The sequence below is a fragment of the Hippocampus bargibanti genome, linkage group LG22, assembly GCF_051943395.1.
Source record: "Hippocampus bargibanti isolate YZ-2025 linkage group LG22, ASM5194339v1, whole genome shotgun sequence".
In the NCBI taxonomy this organism is placed as follows: Eukaryota; Metazoa; Chordata; class Actinopteri; order Syngnathiformes; family Syngnathidae; genus Hippocampus; species Hippocampus bargibanti.
This window is the reverse complement of record NC_142755.1, coordinates 1,733,037-1,756,936: the sequence shown is the minus strand read 5'-3', so window position 1 is coordinate 1,756,936 and position 23,900 is coordinate 1,733,037. Positions and strand designations below refer to the sequence as shown.

General features: G+C 42.0%; 1 protein-coding gene across 6 annotated transcripts in view; it reads right to left on the bottom strand.

The window, feature by feature from the left end:
- The window catches only part of LOC148881548 (xylosyl- and glucuronyltransferase LARGE1), an 81,925-nt gene that overhangs the window by 31,798 nt on the left and 26,227 nt on the right, over window positions 1-23,900 (bottom strand). Inside the window, exons 1-2 of one of the 6 annotated variants that reach the window (XM_088989028.1) lie at window positions 2,368-2,876; window positions 2,214-2,267 (exon numbers count right to left, since the gene is read on the bottom strand). The exons of 3 other annotated variants lie outside the window; for them this stretch is intronic. The gene's annotated coding sequence lies outside the window, so the exon portion shown is untranslated. Of the gene's footprint in view, window positions 1-2,213; window positions 2,268-2,367; window positions 2,877-23,900 lie in introns of those variants that run through there. 2 more of the 6 variants (XM_088989029.1, XM_088989027.1) reach the window with 2 other exon arrangements.

The window sequence follows — 23,900 nt, the reverse complement described above, 5'->3', positions numbered from 1 at the left end:
CATAATACAAAAGCAATTATGTGCCTTACGTCAATAGCGACCGTGCTGACCCACAAGCAAAATTGCCCACTGGTCAATAGTCGTTTTTGTTTTCAAAGATTCGCATGAATCAGCACGACACAGGGAAAAACCAGAGGAATAGTAAACAAAAAAAAAGAGATAGGTCGCCGCGTAATCGGAAATAAATGAAGACGTATCGCTTTGGTATGTGAAAGATAGACAAACACCTCGCCATCGTCACGGTAGATAATGAATTGGACGTTTTTATGATGATCATCATTTGCCAGTTGTGGCTCCCCACCTCGGAACAATGAGGTGCAAGTTCCCATTACCATGATTAGAATCAACGCCGAATAGCAAACTAGAATTATGGGATGTGACATATCAGACTTATCAAAATACACATTAAAAAAACTCATTTCATATTGTCACTGAATCGAAATTTGACCATAAGACTTTCACATTAGCCGGATATTTTCATCGGCATTATAAACATGTACTATAAATTGAAGTTACATAATAAATTAAAAGGCAAATATGCTCTACGTCTTCTCTTTTACATATTGAAATAGTTCTCAGGTGTCTCAGAGATGGCTAATGAAAAGATTTACTTGCTTAATGCCACACTTGTTGGCTGAGCAGGTGACAGCTAACCTGATTTACAGACATCAACACTCCCTTTAAATAAGCGAATTGGAAGTAGATAAACAATCTAGCTAATATCACCCACCAATCAAACTAACCAAAACACCAAAAACATACAAATTATGTATTTAAAACAACCACAAAAGTCCGTTGGGAAACGCTGCCAGCTTAATGTTATCACCCGAAAAACGCGATTGACGGGCTAGCTAAAGTAGCATAGTGTTATCACACTTTAAGCGATGGATAATTGCGCACAAACAGTTTTAAGACACATAGATAGTTACAGTATACTAAAAATATACATAAAAATGACTTTTTTTCTAATACAGATGATGATCCACCAATGTGTCATAAAGTCCTGCATTGGAGGACGACCTACTATCAGTTTTGAAAGGCACCTATAAATGTATTATTATTATTATCATCATTTTTTTCTGTCGCCTTAAACAGGGGTATCAAAGTGATTTTTTTTGGTCGCAGACCACATTGTTTTTATGGTTTCCTATCGAGGGCCGTTATGAATTTGGGGAAGCCATTAGAATGTTTAATCCCCTCCACATATTACATATAGAGCGCACAACAAATTAATAAATAACTAGTTTTCACATCTAAAGTCAAGAATAAAACACTGTTATTGTGGTTTACATCCAAAAATATGACACTTTGGTTCGGATTTTAGAAAGCATCATGGAATTTCACAATGAATTCGCTTTCGCGGGCCGAAAGAATGATGTGGCGGACCGGATTTGGCCCTCGGGCCTTGACTTTGACACCTGTGCCCTTAGATATTGGTGACTAGTATCGGTAGCCTCAACGAATTAAAATATATCAGCTACTAGAATTAGCCTGGAATGGAATCATGGCATTTGCATTCATCTCAATGGGGAGACGTTTTTTTCCAGCCACATAAACATGAAATATGTATTTTGAAGAAGAAAAAAATAAGTGCATATGCCATGTTTTCTCTTTTGATCGAGTATTTGACAGGATACACCATGAGCATGACTGACAACAAAAATGATACTACAAAGTGAATATGATTAAAACGACCTCCCTGCTCAGGACATCCGATTTAAATAAATCCACAAATGGACATTTGTGCGTTCCGTGCCACTTGTTAGATACACGTTTCACGTCAGCTGTTATTCCCCCCCCCCCCCCCCCCCCCCCCCCACACACACACAAAAAAGGGTCATAAAATGAACACGTTTACTGATTAAATGCGAAGACGTGCAGGGCAAATGAATGAAGGCACTCGGAATGTGACAGCTGGCTAAGCCCCACGGGTGGTTTAATCCCTTCAACCCTTGTTCGATTTACTGGTTTGTGGAGGTTTTTTTTGGGGTGAACATGAAGCCAAAAATGGGCATGCGTGTTTGCATGAGTCAACCAACCAACCCCCTTCAGCCCCCTCGCGCTTTAACAACGCGATTCTGGACGTGGAACAGAAGGACAGCCCAAAATAACGCAGGGTTAGTGGTTTAAAAAGGGGGGTTGGTGTTTTTTTTTGCTGCTAAGGTAAGGTCACCGAGCAAATGGCTTGCGAAAAACTGCGGATTTGAACTCACCTGATGCGGGAGAGCCGTCGATCAGCCTCGAGTGCAATAAAAAAAATGAAGAAGCTTTCGGTGGGATAAAATAAATAAATAACCAGGGATAAAATAAATAAAATGGCGTGTTAAAAAATAAACAAACAGAAGAAGGGGTAAACAAAAAGCTTACCCTGCTTTTTTCTCGTCTACGGTTCCTTCATCGCAGCTCTTTCTTATCGTGGAGTTTTTTTTCTTTCCTTCTCCTTGCAAGGAGCTCACGACAAAGCTGCTCAGCTATGTGTCCTCCATCCAAAGATTTGCAATCTCAAAAAAAATTAAGAGTATAGCGAGCGAGGACTTTGATTACAGCCACGCACGCGTCATAGCGGCGTGCAAAAAAAGCATGCCGAACTCAGCTCGATGTGCAAAAAAAATCGTGAAAAAAGAGCACCCAAAAAAATCCCTTTGACGTCTCCTGTTGAGTGTCCGGCCCGTGTAATCTTCCACGGAGGTATTTTGTTGTCGTCCCACCCCCGCTCCAGATTGTGCCCGAGTTTTCGGCCTCAACACAGCAGCTCTTTCTTCCTGCCAGGCAGCCAGCAGCCAATCAGAGAGCAGCGTTGGCGGGGGCTATCCGGAAGTCCAGGAGCGGAATTATGTTGAATGACTGGATTTGATTCAAATATCAATTTATCCATCATCCTGGGGTTGTTGACATTAATCTCCACCAATTTTATAAAGAGAGCATCCAAAACAACTAAAAGAAAAAAAAGCAGAAAAGCGAAATCAAAAGACAACCACAGAAACACATGCTATATTTCTCAGATAAATACTAGATGCTAGATGGCTTTATAGCTGGCTGGCTGGCTATCTATTAGCTAGATATCTAGCTGTCTGGCTATCTAGCTATCCAGCTGACTGGCTAACTATCTATTAGCTTTCTATAAGCTATCTAGCTGGCTCAATAGCTGTCTATTAGCTAGTTATGTAGCTAGCTATCATTTAACTATCTAGCTATATAGCTGTCTAGCTAGCTATTTACTGTGTGCCGAAGAGGACGAGGTTTCTGGGCTCAGACAACATTTGGAAAAGTCTGAGAAAGAACGAAACGATTTGAGTCAAACGGTGGCAGAGCTGGAGGTAGCAGAGCTGAAGATGTTGAGGTTTTCTTTGGGAGTGACCAGGTTGGATAGGATCAGGAATGAGCCCATTAGAGGGACAACTCCTATTCCTATTAGAGGCTTTGGAGACCAAGTCAGAGAGGCCAGACTGAGATGGTTTGGACATGTCCAGAAGAGAGTGACTATATCGGGAGTAGGATGCTGCAGGAGGTATATGGATGTGGTCAAAGAGGACATGAAGGTAGGTGGTGTGAGGGAAGAGGATGCACAAAACCGGGATAAATGGAGGACATTGATTCGCTGTGGCGACACCTGAGGGGAAAAGCCGAAAGGAAAAGAAGAAGAAGAGGAGGTGGACGCCTGCGAAACTAAAGTATTCCTACGCACACACACACACACAAACACGCTGGCTAGCTAGCTAGCTAGCTATCTATTCACCATCTAGCTGGATGGCTATCTAGCTAGGTATCTGTTGGCCATCGATTGGCTAGCTAGCTAGCTTTCTATCCATTTGAGTTACTTCCGGGTTGGGTGAACGCTGGTGCATGTGGCTGCCGCTGCTCAGCCACAGAAAAACTTATCCTGTGACCGTAAAGTGACCTTGACAGTTTTGAAAGGTGCTTATGAATGAAATGTATTAATATTATTATTAGCTATCTATTAGCTAAATCGCTAGCTTTCTGTCTATTTGAGTTACTTCCGGGTTGAGAGAACACAACCCACACCATGATGAAAGCATAAACAAATCCAACCGTGCACTCACATCAGTGCGTTAAAACGGCGGGTCACATTTCAACGTCCTTTGTGTGTTTGGCTAATTACGTGCGCAGGCAAGTATAGTAATAGCATTTCAAATGCATTTAGCTGCAGAGTCGTCTCCACCCCCTCCCTTTTCTAATGCCACTAATGTGAGGTTTTTATCATATCAGCGGCGAGTAGAAGCCTGTTTTTCTTCACAGGTGAGAAAAGATGGAACGAAAGATTGTCACGCCCAGCATGGTGCACTTCCATGCAAAACGAACCGCCGTGGATTGTTAATATTCCTAAAAGACCATCAGTGAAGCCCACCTCCCTGGTTTTAAATACATTAAAAGAATGTACAAACATAGGGAAGAATCTTCAACGTCAATACGCAAAGGTCAAGATGAGTCACTGCCAGACGATGTGCAAAAATATGTCCACTCCAGTGCCAGGGTTTTTGTCATTGTCACTCAAATTCAAAGGGCCCACAGAATATTGACTTTTAGGACTTCAAAAACATTCAATATAGCGTTACAAACCATAGAAATTCTTCTTTCATCAAAAAAAGAGTTAATTCCTAAATTATATGGGTCTGGAGTTATAAGAGCTTGAAATGGGGGCAGCTGTACAAAATACAATATATTAATAATAATAATAATGATACATTTCCTTTCTAAGCGCCCACTCAAACCGGAATAACTCAAATAGATAGCTAGCTAACTAGCTAGCTAGCTATCTATTAGTTGTCTATTAGCGAGCCAGCTAATTAGATAGTGAATAAATAGCAAATAAATAGCTAATGATGTAGCCAGCTAGTTAGATAGCAAATAGATAGCAAATAGATAGCGAGCGAGGTAGCGAATAGATAGCAAATAGATAGCAACAATAAAATACATATTGTACATATTCGTTTATGTAGCGCTTTAACAACAAAATGATCACCGTCCGATTCAAATATTGTCGCGCCTGAAATTGTGTGAGGTCTAACTACAGCTTTCTATTTCACTTTAATTGAGTTTTAACCCCCCCCCCCCCCCCACCCGTGGTTTCAATCCACATTCATTTTATTCCTACCTTTGATCAAGTAACGCCTACTTTGTAGCCACACTCTCTTGGGATTGCATCATGGATCAAAATGGAACTTGGCTTCGGCAAGCTTAAAAAAAATGCCGTGTTACCGTGGGAACTTAACACGTTATTTCGGCGAAGACTACAATACAGTGTGAGAGATTTCCGTATCGTCTGCTCAAAATGCTAACGGGAGGATCAACGCTAACTGACCGCGGCGTGGCGGCCTAGCTTCAAAGCTTCAAGAGGAAAATTAATGTTATACTTTATTACTTTTTTCTATAACCCTCTGCTAGCACCTAGGTGTTAAATTCAAGCGATAGCATTGAAATCATAAATGTCCAGACCTCTCCGTGGCTACACTGGACCAAGGCCGCAGGTGTAACAAACAGAGCTGAGGGGAAGCCCAAAATGAGATGGCTTGATAGAAGCTAATTCTATTAGTGTTCATTATCAGAGAACACAATGAGTGTGGGGGAGGGGGAGCACGCAGGTGATATATTACAGTACGCTAATGAGGCATCAGTGGATCACTGCGACAATTACGACGATGTCAAGATCAGATACGTGACAACAATCCGACGGACGGGGTGCGGTATGCTAACAATTTATGGGACATATACAGAAATCAGAATCATCTTTATTGGTCAAGTGTATAGAACACACAAGGAATTAGTCTTCGGTAGATCATGCTACACTAGTAATTTGGCTAACCTACACTGACCAATCATAGAAAAGAGGTTTTCCAAAATGATTTTTCTTAAAATGACACTGGAATGTGACTCTGGATTGCGGATTTTGTATTTGGTTAGTGTGGATCGTATCCCTTTGGAGGAAGTCATAAGTACAAAAGATCTGTTTTGTAGCTAGCGATCGAGGTTGCTGCACAGGGTTTGGTAGGTAATATATTTGGGCAATTCCTTTACACAGGCGTTCGATGAGCACCCCAAGTACAAGGTACACACGGGGGAGATGTGTGTATAGAGCTAAAAGCTTCCTCTCGGGAGAATTCAGAGTGTCATCCAGAATTTGCCTGTTTGCGGGCCCAAATAAAAACCCGACGGTGAAGTCAAATAAGGAGTTTGTTTGGGATAACAGAAGCTGTCGTGGTGCCAGAAAACAAGGAGGAGGAAGGAAGGGGAAAATGATCATGTACCAGATCATGCCAGGGGGGGTTGACTGAACAAGGCGGCATTGTTTTGGAGTGAAGGTGCTGCCGGATGATAAGTGATGGCAAACTGTCAAGAGGAAGCAGGGCAGGTTTTGTGGGAGTAAAAAAAAAGACTGTGATGGATGATCGCAGACTTGTATTATCAGCTCTTGTCGTTGACTCTGCTTCGTCAAGAGTATAGAAAGTGCAGAGACTTGGGAGACTTTGGTTCCTGGTAATGGAAAGGTCTTCAATTTTGGCAATGGCCAATATAGATCTGCTCAATTATGTGCTATCCTTGACAAATTTTTAGACCTTGACATAATAGAAGTGGGCACAGGATATAGCCCTGGGGGGGTTCCTGCGATTTCTGCCCACCAGGGATCTAGTAATCCACGGGCAGATGACATTAAAAACATTGACCCAAGAGAGGATTACCAGGAGGGTGGTAGCTATGTAGTCCCTACTTTGTCAGGGTGTTTTTCAGATGTCGCGCGGCCCCTTGTTGCTAGCATAATCCCATCGACGCACACAACAGGATTTAGGATCACAGAGATTTTGAGGGGGAGGTGGATCTTTGAGATGTGGAAAATGGAGTCCGGCACAAACATCCGGTCTATGGAAGATTGAAAGATGGGAAGACTTAACGCAGTGTGGACCAGAATACGGCGGGTTTATGTTGAGTATACGTGTAAAGCAGCTGCCATGAGGAAAGAAGACCTTGAGCAGGCTCGACAACCCTTCCTCCTCCTCCGGGGATTAAATGAAAGACAACTCTCGGTGCCATGCAGTAATTACTAACATCAATATGGAAATATCGCCATGGCAATTGACGACATGCCGCTGCTGGTTCCTGCAATAACCTTGACAAAACATATTTCTGCTTCTTCTGTGTTTGATTTTGTTTTGACGACTTGGCTGCGGTCTGGAGAAGGTTTTAATATGGTAGGAATCCGAATTTCGATTGCGGCGTGTAGGCAAAAATGTAGAATTGATGTGCAAAAATGCTCGGAACGGTATATAAAAAATACGAAGTACTTTTGGAAATCAACTGCTTGCCTAATGCCAGCGTGAGTCGCTGCCGCGGTCACGCATTTACGAGCTTTTTAAAAGACTCCCTCTGATCCGCCAGAAGTCAACAAGGACAGAGGTGCCAAACGACAGAGCCCACTTAAGTCTCCGCGGTCGACGCGCATACCTCTCCACAGTTCTCAGCATGCTTTGCGTCTAAAGCTGAGACAAGGCTACTTGAAGGGGGGTAGGGTGGGTGGCTTCGTCAAGTGGGCTAACGCAGCGCCATGCCAAGTGCGACAGGCCGAGAGAAGACCTTGCGTCAGTATCTCGGCTCTCGCTCTGACTGAGACTCGTCTAGGGGAGACTCTGCGGCGAATATCTCCCTAGCAAACACACCTTAAAATAGAAATCGGGGACAACCTCCCCTTTCGTGTTGACTCTACCCCGAAGTACTTCAATTGCCTGATATCTATCAATGTCGGGTTAGCCTATACATTTATATTGTGTCTATAAAAGGTAAACCGGTGCTACGACGACACATAACAAGCACTGAACCGTTGATCAATTTGTGTCAGTGTGGAAGAACCTTTACGGTCCATCCCTGAGGCGTAACTTGCCTTCAACGTGTTAAGATATAAAAACGCAGGAATAATATGGTCCTGATGTGACGGGTATACAGTACAGTACCTTGACTTAAGAGTGCCTCGTCGTATGATTTATTTTACTTTTTGCAATCAAAGTAATAAGTTACTGAAGTTGCTGTCGGTGTTCAGTTTTTTGTTCTTTTTTAGCAACTACCGAAAGAGCTACCGAAAGAGTCATGTGACACTGTCGTACTGAAATATGAAAAACATATTAGTCAAAAAACTAAAAGTCCGCCATTAGCGTCCGTTAAATGTCCGTGTGTCCGCCCCACGAGCGCATATGTTGGCGTTTGCATGTATATTGCCTTGCGTGGCGTTTATTTATAACAAACGTGGGAGGACTGACTCAGCTAGCTATCCAATGCGAATGTTTGAGCGTAGGAGGGGGTCAGGTCAGAGCTCGATGCGTTGGATGAGTCCTTGAACAGACACATCGTGACGGTCCTCTGGGAGCTTAGCAGCTTGGTGTAAATTGATCCTGGATGGAGGATTTCGCCGGTGCTAGCTTACATGCTACTATAGCTACATACTAGCATTTTAAGTTGTAAAAAAAAAAAAAAAAAAAAAAAAAAAAAAAAAAAAAAACTGAAATAATTCTTTGAATTACATTCTCTATTTTATTTTGTGCTTTGTGTATGGGTTCGTTCGGATACAAAAGACGTTTGTCATCGTTTCAAGAGATATGTTAGTACGCTTATTCGCAAGGACGTTAGCGTTGCTGCGGCAAGAACAGAATGTGCCTGGTATGATCCAATACAAGCGCTATTTTGATTACATTTTCCAGATGCCGTCGATACTGGAGAGAGTGGGAGGATGAAAACCCCAGCGGCTAACATATTGCCACGCAAATGAGAAACGTGCTGGTTCTAACAATGCTGATTGTTGGTTGAACAAACGTCTGGTGAACAAATGAGCGCTAATGAGCAGCGGAGGAAATTTCAAACTCCATGACCCGTTTTGTTCTTTTAGCCTTCGGGGTCAGAGTCGTCGAGAAGTCGACGATGATCGAGAGTGTATGCTAAAAATGAGTTGGCGGTAATTGGGGGCAAAGAGGACAAAAGGACAGTCGGGGTCAGTGAATATTCACCCTGGGTAACACCGCATGTATATTTGTCAATGTCAGGGATTTCAGGGATGCGAACGATGAAGCGGTCGAGTTGCGGTAAAAAGTTAAGATGCCCAATATTGTTTAAATCAGACATTTCCAAAATCTGGGGCCAAATGAGGCCGATGGTCAATTTTCATCGGGCCCATGGAATCAAAAACGTCTGGCCCGCATGTACAATTAAGTCATTCACTGCCAGACGGTGTGCAAAAATGCATCCACTCCAGTGCCAGGGTTTTTGTCATTGTCACTCAAATTCCAGAACCCACAGAATATTGAGTTTTAGGATGACATAAACATTTAATACGGCGTTAAAAACCGTAGACTCTCTTCTTTCATCAGACAAAAAGAGTTAGTTCATAAATGATATGGGTCTGGAGTTATCCGGGCTTGAAATGGGGGCAGATGTACAAAATACAATACAATACCAATTGTGGGAAGGGAGGCAATGTCTCCAAAATTGTTCAGTCAATAGGAACGCGCTGCCAAAATGTGAAATTAATCAAGAGTGAATTCCCAAGTTATATAAGTCTGGACTTATATGAGCTTGAAATGAGGGTGGATGTCCAAACTATTGGTTTATATAGCGCTTTAACAACAGCTGAAGCTGGAACAAATGGCTAACATGGAATAAAAGGGAAATACTGCCCCCTTGCGGAAAAGATAAAACATTGGAAGAGGCTGTAGCCAGCGCTTTATCGGCACCCAAGCATGAAAAAATTCAGGAATGGCGCTATATGTCATATTTTCAATTCCCATTTTCAATAAATTTGTGAATGGCAGAGAATGAGTTAAATACTACTTAAAAGTTGATGTGAATTAATTTCAAAATTTGCCATCAAACTTTTCAAACAGCAGGGGTGCTCCCATGTGAGGAGCTGAGGAGGGGTAGGTGGTATTCACGCTCACGCTCGACTCGTATTAAAGCAAATAAAATGTGCCAAACTGTGAAATCCCCATCGGGCTTGATAGCAGGACAAAAGGAAGACTTTGCTCGGGTGTTCTCTGGATGATAAAAACAGATGCTCGTTTCCCCTCCCCGCTGAGCTACGCTCTGTTTCACCCGTCTCAAGAGGGGGTGCGGCGGGTGGGGAGGAGGAAAGGGACTGGGGCGGAACGTGGGGGGATGGGGGGGGGGTTGCAGGGCAACTCCTTGTAGACTGGTCTCAAAATGTTGTCAATAAAATAATACCTTCCACCAGATTTAAAATAAATAAATAAATAAATAAGGGCCACGGCACGTTTAAGCTGTTTGTTTACGGTTAGCTGAGCATCAGAAATAATCGCCACATGCTGCTTCACCACGTTCAGAGATGGGATGATTTGATGACTGCTTGCAGCTCTGGGAAATTTCCATCTGCCAAAGATATTTTATGTTTTCTGCGCTTTCCTTCCATTTGATCATTTCAAATCATCACCGGTGACACACGCATACGCTCAATGGCGTTTTTGAACCTCGACTTTCTTTGCTCCGATTTTTTAGCAATTCTGAATTATTAATAACCAGTGACGTATTTTAGAAAGTACGATTTATCTTTGCACTTGGTGTCAATCTATCAAAGAAACTCATCAAATATATTTTTTCTTGATATGACGGCAGGGGAGGTTAGATGCTAGCTAGCGGTGGGGGGCTTTTTTTTTTCTTCTTGGACATTGATTTGTTTTAGCTTGCCTTCCCCGTTAGTTGGCGGCGAGCGAAACGGAGACGCTTCCATTCACGGTAATCATCTTTTCCAAAGTCACCTTGCGCGAGCGAGCGAGCTGTAAATAAATTTTATTCTTGTGGAATTTCAATGGTCCACCTTTGACGCTGGCAGCTGTCAAACAGCCTCCTTGTTATTGTTTGTGCCAAATATTGCCATGGCGATGACGTAACAGGCGGCGTTGTCTTCTTGCGGCGGTTCACATCGTCATTAGCGTCAAAAGCATCTGGGCGACATTGTACACTTTGCGAGTTTTTTTTCAAAACGGGCTTGATTTAATTTACATTAGCTGTGACCCTCTTAAAGTCAGACTGAAAATCAATTTGGGAAGCGATGGTAAGACGGTAGTGGGCAGGGCTAAATTTGGATGTCTTTGCACTTGACTTTTTTGTCCTGTGTTTTGCGTGTTTTTATTTATCTAGCTATTCAGCTATCTATCTATCTCGTTAGCTATCTCGCTATTTACCTGGCTACCTACACACAAGCGAAGCTAGTTGAGAGATCTCACTACCCCCCTGATCACCATCTTTCACTTTATCACTATGTCACAAAATCAATTTTCTTGCATCATCAGCACCCCCCCCCCCCCCCCGATCGCACGGTGGGGTGCCAAGCGATAGGCAGAAGAGCACGGTAGACGATGGATGTTCCGCCGTGGCGCCGCATGCACACAAAGTAGTGACATTCACATAAAACCTTCCCTCCGACCGGGAAACAGATCAATTGGAACATCCCGCGTTCTCCTTTGTTGATATTTCGCAGCGGGGGCGGAACCTTTAGAGCCTTTATGATAGCAAATAAACTAACAAAAACGCAAAGACAAATGTCGGTGTACCAAACAGCCTACTTTGTTAATGATTAGCTAATCTACCACAGGCAGCCATATTTGGTTGGTCCCTAACCAAGGCAAAGATGAGCTAGGCTAAGCTCACCGAGCATAGGGTAGTCTCACCTAGCCTAGGGAAAGACAGGTGAGGCTATTCTAGCATAGGCAAAGACGGTCTAGGCTAAGCTAACTTAGGCCAGGCAAATACGGGTGAGGCTTAGCGAGCCAATCTTAGGTGAACATGGATGAGTCTCAGCTAGCCACTCTTAGGTAAGAGACAGGTGAGGCTAAACTAGCCTAGCCCAAGCAAAGAAATACCAGGCTAAGCTAGCCTAACCTAGGCTATACTGACACATTGACGAGGTACACACTGACAAACTGATTTTTTTCCTCCACTCTCAAACACGCGCTAAACAAAGATTGGCAAACGCCGCCACAGAGGCTGCGAAACGCAGACAATAGCGCTCGTGTAGCCCATTAACGCGTGGCCGTCTTGCGTACGCTCATTAACTCCGACCCGTATGCCATGAATTTCACCACTAATATGGCACCAAGTGCACTTTGCAAACAACTGACGGGCCCCCTTTTCATTTCTCCATTAACGTACCAGCTGCATATATTCTTGTCGCATTATTACGCGCCGTGGAATTGAATTGAAAATATTGTCGCAAATAGTGTTCTACTCCGGCAGACAGAGCTCGGTATTAATATATCAACACCGCCGCCCCACGCCCGCCGTCAAGGTTTGCTATGTCCCAAACTGTGCTAGCAATATACGTGATAGATGTCGCCTATGCTACGATAACACTCATATTAGATGCAGGTGAGCGGCTCGCTGATGCTTGTCACTCTGTATTGCCTTCATTTCGCTCGCTCGGGCCTTGCTTGGAATATCAAGGGAGGGTCGCGGGGGGTGGGGGGCAAAGTCTGTATTAACGCCGGAGGCTTGACCGGATCAAAGGTATCTATTTAAAGCAGATGCGGTACAGTGTTTGCTTTATGTTAAGCCCCTGTGGTTGTTGGTGCGCAAAGCAGGCATATATTCTTTATCATCTGCGCCGAAATGCTCGTAATTATAATAATAATAATACATTTCATTTATAAGCGCCTCTCAAGGTCACTTTCCAGTCACAGGATAAGTTTTTCTGCGGGTGAGCAGCAGCAGCCACACGCACCAGCGTTCACCCAAACCGGAAGTAACTCAAATAGAATAGTAAGACAAAGAGATAGAAAGCTAGCTAGCAAGCCAATAGATAAATACTAGCTAGACAGCCTATTAGAGTTTACTGAGTTATGCGGAGTAGTTACGAAAGTCTTTTTTTGGGTATGCTTAGTGGTCAAATTGCAGAAAATGGATCTGAAATTGATTTTTTTTTTCATGCTTGGGTGCTGATAAAGCGCTAGCCATGGCCTCTGGCAATGTTTTTCCCTTCCACCAGGGGGCAGTATTTCATTTTTTTCCCATGTTAGAGATTTGTTTCAGGTTCAGCTGTTGTTAAAGCACTATATAAATCCATATGTATTGCATTTTGCATAGCTGCCCATATTTCATAATAACTCCAGACCCATATAATTTAGGAATTAACTATTTCTGATGAAATTAGAGAGTCTACGGTTTCTAACGCTGCATTGAATGTTTATGTCGTTCTGAAACTCAATATTCTGTTGGTCCTGGAATTCAAGCGACAATGACAAAAACCCTGGCAAAATCTGTTGTGAAACATTGACGTTTCTCCCGGGCAGGATGTGATGCAAGAGAAGGATACCCGCAACCCTTTCGGAGGAAGTACGAGTTAGGGACTCCATCAAGCCTCCAACACAATCAGCGCTTTGACCCGCTAGCACACGGCGTCTCGAATGGAAATGAACTCACTGATGAAGTGACGCTGAGCTTGAAAGAGAGTGTGTATGTGTGAGAGTGTGTGAGACAGTGTGTATATGTGTGTGTGTGTGGGGGGGGGGGGGGGGGGATACAGCCGTGGCAATCCGGAGCTTGTTATGCATCTCGAGAATGAGTATAGCACTGCTTTGAACTATGGAGCTTTTTTTTCAGAGCTTTTTGGATTAGATGCGGGTGTCGCCCATACCTGACGGCGGTCAAAGGTCACGACCTGGGGTGTATTCGGTATACATACTAATGCGGCTTTCACGGGGGCAAAGGGGGGATTTCTTCATCGAGTTGTGGTTTATTTTCTCTGGCTTTTTTTATCCCTATGCTATGAGCGGAATGAATCGGTCAGCCGTGAAGATAACTTTTACATATATTAATTCCCGCCCATTACACTAGCTAATGGTGTTAGCAATCGAATAAGATCTTTTTTTAATATAACCCATTTAAACGTAGTTAAAGCCATGCAAAGGACGCAATGATTAAAATGCTGCAAATTGTAGATTGAATATCCAGAATAAGGGGGGGGGAGATCGTTCATAGCATGACACCATATCCTTCCGTGTGCAAGTTTCCAAAAAATAAATAAATATGATAAAACGTTGAAAAAGTCGGCCATTTGTCACAAATAATTTAACATTCATCTCCCCAGCTTGCCTCTTTAAGTCTGTTTCCAGGTTGTCGTCAACCTCCACAGCTGGTGTTTATCCTAGCTTAGCAGGACATCGCGTTTGTCTCAGGGACTCCAAGGGAAAAGGGAGCTGCTTCATTTCAACCCCCCGTCCACCCCAAACTCCAAACCCTTCCCATCCTGCTCCCACGAGTTCCAATTTGGTTAAATATTTCCGGAAATCGAGGTTCGCGAACGGATTTTTGTTGTGTGCAATGAATTATGAGGTTTGGTGTTTGTGTTCATAAACACAATGTTCAATCCTGTATCTTAAAATGGAAGTTCAAATACGTCTAGTATGTATGGCTTCATTATTAAACCATTACTATTTACTAATTACTAATAAAGCCCTTAGTAAGTATGGCTTTATTATTATTATTATTATTATTATTATTATTATTATTATTATTATTATTATTATTATTATTATTATTTGTTATTTTATGTTATTATTTCTGTTATCATTTATTCATTTATTTTATGTCATTTATTTATTTAGTTTTTTAATTTTATTTATTTAATTTTATTATGTAGTATTGTATCTTATTTGAATTTATTTATTTTATTGATTTGATTTATTTGATTTATTCCATTTATTTTATTGATTTACATTTATTTAGTTTGGTTATATTTTATTGTATTTGATTGTATTTTATTTATTTTACAGTATTTACTTTTTTAATTTATTGTATTTAATGTTTTATTCTGTACATTTTATGACACCATAAAATTATTAAAAAAAAAATATTATTATTATTTATAATTATTTTCATTGTATGGTATTTTAATTATTTATTTTTTATTAGGTACATTTTATGTACCTTAAAATGGGATTTTATTTTTTAAATTTTGTTATTTTATGATATTATATATTATTTTATGTAATTTTAGTTACTTTATTTAGTGTATTTTATTTTATTTTATTTTATAACGGGATCTCATTTTCTACTTAGCACAGGCAGTTTTTAAATCCATCCAGTGTAGTGAATGGGAGTCTATTATAAACTGCTTGCCGATGCGTGGATAGCACCTTGATCCATATGCATCAAACGATACGCTCTTCAGCCCTTTCCTGTTGTTATTTATTTATATTTTGCTTTGAAAAATAGCCCCCCCCAAAAAAAACTCATACATAAAGACCTACTCTACCCCCTACGCTTGAGCTAAATAAAGGCTTTATTTTTCGTATTGCACTCAACGTCCGAAAAAAAAAAAAACTTTATTGAAAAAAAAAACATGCACACTTATACGGACGAGTAGCTCAGTGAATATATTTAGCAACGTGGGCATAGTCGCTACACTCTAAATGTTCAATATACTTGTTAAATAATAGATCTGCACGGAACAACATCTCGATCGGAATATCGATACGACGATAATCATCCACCTCAGTTCATATGAACTTTGGGGGGGGGGGGGGGGTAAAAAGTTCTATCGATGGTATGATTTGTAAGTCGTTGAAAACTGAATACTGTACCGGATCAATATTTTTGTATTATGCATGAGGAAAAAATACATCCGTGCTGTTCCGAGATAACGTTTGTAATGTATGGCTTGGTTATGCAATGTGAATGAGTAGCAGGTTAGCAGGAATGGATTTATTGAAAGCGGGGGTGGAATGGGGGCGGTGTGTGTGTGTGTGTGGGTGATTGAAAAAGAACTTCCATAGGCCCGATGCAGCGGGGTGTCTTGCCAAAATAACGCGGAGGCAGTTTATCTCGTCCGCCGGCTCTCTAAAATGCGCCGAATGACTCAAGCGGAAGACCTTACCCAACACTTTCTTTTTTGCTGGCATCCAATAATACTTTGCTATTGTCTCATCTATAAAAGCGCCCGTTAGAAATGTCTGCCCGTGCTTTTATAACCACATTTTTTTCTCTGACTTTCTCCAAAGACATAGAAAGCAAGCTAGCCAGCTAATAGATAGCTAATAGATAGCCAATAGATAGCTAGCCACTTAGATAGCTATATAGCCAGCTAGCTAGATACACTAAGCCAGCTTTCACTCAACCCGGAAGTAAAATGACGATAGCATGTCCTCGGCAGTCTGGAAAGTGAAGTGAAAGCACAAGACGAGAAGGGTGATTAAAAATGAATAAGACGATCCATTTTATGCCTCTTTTACTCACGCTCATTATTCTTAATGCAGGTGGCGGGGGGAGGGGAGTGCATGTACTTCATTTTTGTTCAAGTCGTACACCCAAACTTCTCTCATTTAGTCATTTCCGCGTCTACGCTAGCTCGCAGTTTGACTATTTGTTTTCCGCAATGACTTTATCTTGAAGGTTACAAGATTGATTTTGTCCTTTCGGAATCATTTCTCCGGAGTGAACCCAAACGCCTCATCATCCTCTTCGTCGCTATTAATACCCCATCTGTCCTTGTATTTAGTCACAAACATTAGCGACTCGATGTTTATTTAATTAGCGGGGCGCTTTGCCACTCTTATTTTGTGTTTCTTATGAACAGAAACAAGGCAAGACAAACCTCAAGGGGGTTGGCGTACCTCCCAATCTAGTCCCGAATCTCCTTTTGATACATTTTTTGTTTGCTTTTATCACGTGGCCTTGGTTTAAGGACTCTGTCAGGAAGGAGAACAATTTGACTCTCTGTCTAATTAGTTTCTCGCCGCCTACTCTGGGACTATATATCACAGTCCTGGATTTTCTTCTTTATGGTCTAAAACAGTGGTTCTTAATCAATGACTGAGTCCATTAACTGCAGATTAGACTGAGGGGTGGACCTCTGCATGCGGTGGAGGATCCACCAAACCCCCGAGACCGACTGACCGAACCTGTGGGGTTCGATCGAACCCAGTTTACAAACCATTGGTCACAAAGTATCATTTTGAGATTCCCGCATCGGATTGCGGCAGGGTCATTGAAGACGGTATCCCACGACTGTGGAGGTCTCATTTCGGACCGAGGTTAAAAGTTCTAATAGGGGTGATGTAGGTATCTACGCGGGAGATTCCAATACCCACCACCCAAGCACCCGCCAGCGGCCCAGTGACGTTTTGACGTTTAGCGGCATCCTCGGAAATGAAACAATGATGTCCCAGAGGCGGACGTTTATTCATTTCTTCTATCAGAAAAGCCGGAGGTTACAAAAGAGGGCCGGCGTGTCGAGAGTCGCCGTAAGGGACAATAAATCATGCAGGAGAAGAACTGCCTAAGGACCCCGGAACACTGTGGATGGAATATCTAAGCGAGGGTGGAGGGGGGAAGGTGAACGAGGGATGGGGAAGGGGTGGCTGTGTCTTGGAGTACACAACCCAGATAAAGAGAAGTGCGCTGGGCATAAATAAAGAGTAGAATACGAAGGTGAGATGTGAGAAGGTGTACGTCGCAAAAGGGGACGGCACTTGGACCCGGTTGTCGATTTACTTAGCGCAGTGGTTCTTAACCTGGGTTCAATCGAACCCTAAGGGTTTGGTGAGTCGGTCTCAGGGTTTCGGTGGATCCCCGCCACAGAGGTCCACCCCTCAGTCGAGACTGCAGTTAGTAGGCACAGTCATTGAAATAAGGGTTTGATGAATGAGCATATGAAACTGGTGGGGTTCGGTACCTCCAACAAGATTAAGAACCACTGCATTAGTGGGTCGACCTGCGGTGCAAAGGTACCGGGTTTCATTCCACCTGTGGTATTCCTGTGTAGAGTTTACATGTTATCCGCCGCGTGGGTTTTCTCCGGGTACTCTGGTATCCTCCCATGCGTGGTTAGCAAAGAGTCTGCAATGTCTCAATTGGGAATAGCGGCGCCTTTCGCGGTGAACGCTTGCCGCTGAATGGAGGAGGGGTGGTGGGTTGGTGGGGGAGGGTGGAACACACCGCTTGCAGAAATTTAATGAGTACATTACACTGAATGTGATGAGTAAGGAGGACTCATTCCTCCCCTTGTGGAAACGCCACAAAACCTGCCCCAGAAAGCCGCGGCGCGTAAACAAAATGGCGCTCGGTGGTAAATAACGTACAGGCATGCAGAACGTTTTGGGGGTGGGGGGGGATAAATGCAGTTAAGCGTGTGGGGGTGGGGGATAGATAGGGGGTGCGTAAAAGGAAGGTGAGTGCTATGGTGGCGTGGGCTTTAATGAAGGTTGTGAAGATGATTAATGAGCGCTTGATGGGGCGAAAGGCAAAGGGGCGCCGCCTCGGAATTTCTTTTGCCGCTATCAGGAGAGGCGAAAAAAAACAACATTTTGGAATTACAGTCGTGGGGGGACGACACAAAGATGACACCGACCAATCACGTAATTTGAACAGACCTAGTGAGGCACTTTTTAAACTCTAATATACTGAGAAAAAAACATAACTAAATAAATACACTAAATAAATAAATACATAAGAAAAATGATTTAAATTAATTAATTAAAATAAGTAAATACCAATAAAACCTACACCCACATGCACTTTTTTGGGCATTTTACCATGGCGATTATTCATCCAAATGCTCTGACTCGACCCATCTTATGTCACTTAGCTTGAGTCAAATGCATTTTTCTATTGCACGTTTCATGTATTTATTTATTGATTGATTTATTTTCCCCATGCTTTGAGTCAATGGAAACAAAGCACATCCTGTCCATTATCGCGGCTAAATTAGTGTCGGGCTACATTCTCGGCGCCGTGCTCCATCCAACAAAGAGAGAGAGACTGATGATGATACTCCACGGTCCAAATTGCAGCCTCCTAAAAATATTATAATGACACATTTTTTTTGATGGGATGACTGATGTAATGACAATAGTTTATGCGCACACACATATTTATGTTTGGCATATATCCTCACTCTCTAGTCGCTTGTGTTTGACGGACAGTCGGTTAGCCGGGCAAGCAAACAAACAAGCACGGCGGCGCTGAGCACAACCTCCGCCTCTCATTGACCATTATCTTGTCAAAAGGTCATTATGGGATGACTCATCCACCTCTGTGTGTGTGTGTGTGCGTGTGTGTGTGCGTGTTTGTGTGTTTGTGATGGGAATAAATTAAAGTCGGTGTCGAAGCACAAAGCATCAGAGGGGAAAATGGCCGCCGCAAAGTAGTGGATTACTGAGCGCGAGGAGTAGATGTCGAACATTGGACGTTTTTCGGCGGTGAAATGACCTTTGAACCTAATAGCACACATATTGATCGGTTATACTGCAAAGAACCAGGGAAGAACGACGAAATAATCTCTTTCGGTTTAATATTACGCAAAATCATTCATTTTATTAGCTATCTAGCTGGCTATCTAGCTAGCTATCTATTAGCTATATGGCTATCTAGCTGACTGACTTTCTGGATCTGTTAGCTGTCTGGCTATCTATTGGCTATCTAGCTGGCTCGTTATCTATCTAGCTAGCTATTAGCTATCCATTAGCTAGCTAGCTCGCTTTCTATCTATTTGGGTTACTTCCGGGTTGAGTGAACGCTGGCGCGTCTGGCTGCCACTGCTCACCCACAGAAAAAAACCTATCCTGTGACTGTAAAGTGACTTTGAAAGTTTTGAAAGGCGCTTACAAGTGAAATGTATTATTATTATATAAACAAATATGTATGTATTATATTGGATTTTGTACATCCTTCCCCATTTCAAGCTCAGATATCTCCAGACTCACATTATTTAGGAATTAACTTTTTTTTCGGAGGACCACTGTGACTTTTCTTTCATGTTTTATATTTTACTCACACACACACCTCAACTCAGATTGTATCATCCCCCTATTAGCATAATGCTAACTACAAGAAAAAAATGGAACCCCCAATCCGCATTTATCATCTTCTGCGTTGCCTTTTTGTATTTGAACAACCTTACATTTACCTCCCCTAAGGCGATGGCGCACTTGCACACTGCAAATTGTTTGTTTGCTCGCTTTCAAAATACCCCCCACCACCCACCCCCGCGCCACGTTTTCACCAAATAGCAATAAGAGTCAATTCCAAGGCACATTTTCCTTCGACAGACACACACCAAATCCTGTGCTTTCACAAATGGAGCCAAAAATTGTTCGGTGATTGTTTGGTTATGCCGAGGTATTGAAGTCTTTTTTTGCTATCATCATCATGCCAATGGAGTAATTTTGTAAAAAAGACTTCAGAAGACACTATTTCTTTTTTTTTTTGTAGGGCAGTGTTGATATTTCTCATTGAAGACATTTTTTTTTAACAACGAACAACTAAAGGGGAGCCAGAGGGGAAAAAATGGCCTCCATCGTCCCTTTATAGTATGATATAATTCCTCGTAAAATCCGGGATGAGACTTCTGCACAGTGAGGACTTCATTTAAAACGGAAATATAAAAAAAAATGCATAAAATAAAATGAATGACCCCAAGGATCCAGAATTACGGCATATTATACGCATCCTATTTTTTTCTGTCGCTGAAATTAGGAGATTGTAATGGGAAGGCCCTATCGGGTGCTGGTGAAAATGGCTGTCATGGCCCATAAACTTAACCAACGGCAAGCAATTCCTTTGGACATAATCCCATTTCCTGAACCGTTAATAATATTAATAATAATAATACATTTCATTTAGAAACGCCTTTCAAAACTCTCAAGGTCACTTTACAGTCACAGGATAAGTGTTTTCTATGGATGAGCAGCGGCAGCCACACGCGCCAGCGTTCACTCAACCCGGAAGTCAATAGAAAGCTAGCTAGCCAGCTAGTAGATAGCTAATAGATAGTCAACAGATAATTCGCTAGATAGGTAGCCACCTGGATAGTTTTCTAGCTAGCTAGCTATATCGCTACATAGTTAGCTAATACACTGAATGTCACTAAAATACACAGATAGAAAGCTAGCTAGCCAGCTAGTAGATGGCTAACAGATAGCCAAAACATAGCTACCTAGATAGCTAGCCACTTACTACAGTACGAGCTACCAAACTTTCATTTCACCTCCGTGCAGGGGAAGAATATCAGCTGTCAGTCAGACTCCATGACATCGACTTTTTTCATTGACGACGTAGCTCAAAACAATACAGGTCGTCAAAGATCATTATCGATCCGCTTCCTTTTGAGTGGGACTCGACGGCGGACGGTAAGGAGGTCTTATAGCTTTTATTACTCGTATCGATCAGCGGTGGACGTTCCACTTGGATTCCATCGGTCATTTTCCGTGTGACGTGGGCTGTCGCACAAATGGTGATACAAGCGTAAATTCAATAGGCGACGCACACAAGGGGGTCGTTATTTATATATATATATATATATTTATATATGTTTTTTTTATTTCTTTGTAGCGCCTTGTAGTCGAAGTCAATCAGCATGGAGAAAGCGCTATTGTACTTTTTGCGTGAGTCATTATAGCGGTATATTAGCCGTTGGATCATTGCCTCAAAATGACTTCTGTGGCTCGTAACTGCTTCTGAGCTAGAGCACAAAAGCACATTGAAATTGGAATGACTCCCTCAAAAAAATACTTTGTTCTATTCAAAGTCGACGATTAATACGTGGATGATGTTGTAATGAGAAATGTCCGAATATCCTTGAGCAAAATACCCGACGCCTAATTTGTCATCGGTGATGAGATGGTTTTCGCTATAATGGCAATATGATATTGTTATGATGGTGGAAAATGTAGTTACAGTCAATTTTCAGGGTGTCGTCACAGTTTTTGTTTCTTTCAAAAATCTATTGTTCAAATTGGACGTATAGAGTTCCCTCAACTCAGCTATAAAAAAAAAGAAGGATTATTTTTTTAATTAAAAACATAGTCTTCAATGAGTTGACATTCTATCAACAATGGCCGCCCAAAATGAAATAAATAAAAAAATATGTCAAGTCAGTGGCAAAATTGACACTATCAACAATAAATAAATAAATTACTTTAAAAAATTAAAAATATCCTTCTACATGCCGGTCACTATATACACAGCTCCACAATAAATAAATAAATAAACCAGCAAAAATAAATAAATAAAAAAAAATAAATAAATAATTCCGATGCACCAATGGCATCATCAAAACAGCCCCCCCCAAAAAAATATATTTTTAAATACCCCTCATGAGTCGGTCGCTGTATCCACGCAGGCCCAGAATAAATAAATAAATAAATAAATAAATAAATAAATAAATAAATAAATAAAATAATGAATGAATCAGTTGCTATGTTCACACTGCTCCACAAAAACTTAATAAAAATGTCCTTCGAGTCGTTGGCTATATCAACACTGCTCCAAATCTGAACAGCTATCTCAATAAACATTATTGATCTAATCTACTCAACAGTGTCATTTCGCACCCTAATATCTCTTTATACGTTGGCTTTATGAATAAACTAGCCGCAGGCCACGCTCATAAAATGACAACTGCTCCCTGATGTTGTCATTCACCATTGACTGCCTCTGGTAATGAAAGTTGCGTCGCCGTCGTCCCTCGTGGGACACGCATTTGACACCCCGACAAAGTCTGCACCGAGGCTTCATAATACAGTAAAGTCTCGTTATATCGATATTCAAGGGAGTCCGAAAAAATATCGATATAACCGGGACTATCGATATATCCGACCCTGTTTGCATGTAATTTTCTCCGTGCGTGCATAGAAATAGTATCGATATAACCGGGACTATCGATATATCCGATATCGATATAACGAGACTTTACTGTATCTGTCGGATCGCGTGAACTACGCAGGTGGGAGAACACGGGGAGTGGGCAAAAACTGGCCGTTGGCTTATGAAACTCATCAAAATAAAACAAGAAAAACAGGAAGAACACACACACATCCCAAGTCATTCCTGACAGCAATATGCTCCCTCTTTCACATTCCATTACGAAGTTCATATTTGAGCGCCGGCGTTTTGACGCAAGTAGAGACCCGCAAGTTAAAACTCCTGACGCATATAAAAACAGATTTTTGATGGCGCAAAAAGACACAATCTGTTCGCGAGTCTGCAAAGTAACCGTCGCCAAAACCGCATTGACCACTGTAACCGAGCTGAATCACGCAAGACACAGTAGGACATCGCTTCAGATGTGACAAAATTGCAACCGGTACGTGATACAATTAGTAGCGTGTCTACAACAGTTGAAGTGCTAGCGCTAAAAAGACGAATTTGACGGCTAGCCGACGTTGGCATTTCCTCATTGGGACTTGATTTCAATTGGAATTAGGATCAGTTTGATTTCATTTAAGTCACCAGTTCTATGAAAGGAGGCATCTGCCAGAGCAAGCCCAACACCCCAAAAAGAACCCACTAGCATCCGTCTGGAGCATCTGCTCTGCTGACAGGTGGAATAAATCACTAGCTCCGCTGCAGTCTTGCTGCAGCGCATTGAACCCAAAAGCTTCTACGGACCGCAACGGCTTTGGACCGCGGGCGTCGTGCCTGGCAGAATACCCGCTACGTACCCCCGGAGATGCATTGTTTTGAAAAGAAGCTATTAGTCTTGCCGGAAAAAAAGCTCAGATCCAACTTTTGGACTTTTCTATTCCCAGCCTGCCTCTGGTGTTGATACTTTTATGACGCAAAGAGATGGAGGGTCTTCATTTCACCACAACAAAGCAGAGGCTCTATTCTGGAAAATGTATTTTTCATTGTGTTGGGAAATTAACACACAAAAACAGACAGAATATTTACTCGACTGAGTAACTGACTTCACACTGACTTGCAATAGAAACATGTTGTGAAAAAAAAATGTTAAATACAAATGAAATGTAACAAACTGAATTTGTTCCGGAATCTGTTCCCGAATTTGTTCGGGTTTTGTGTTTTTCATGCTTGGGTGCTGATAAAGCGCTGGCCATGGCCTTTGGCAATGTTTAAGCATTTCCCTTTTTCATGTTAGTGTTTTGTTCCATCTTTAGCTG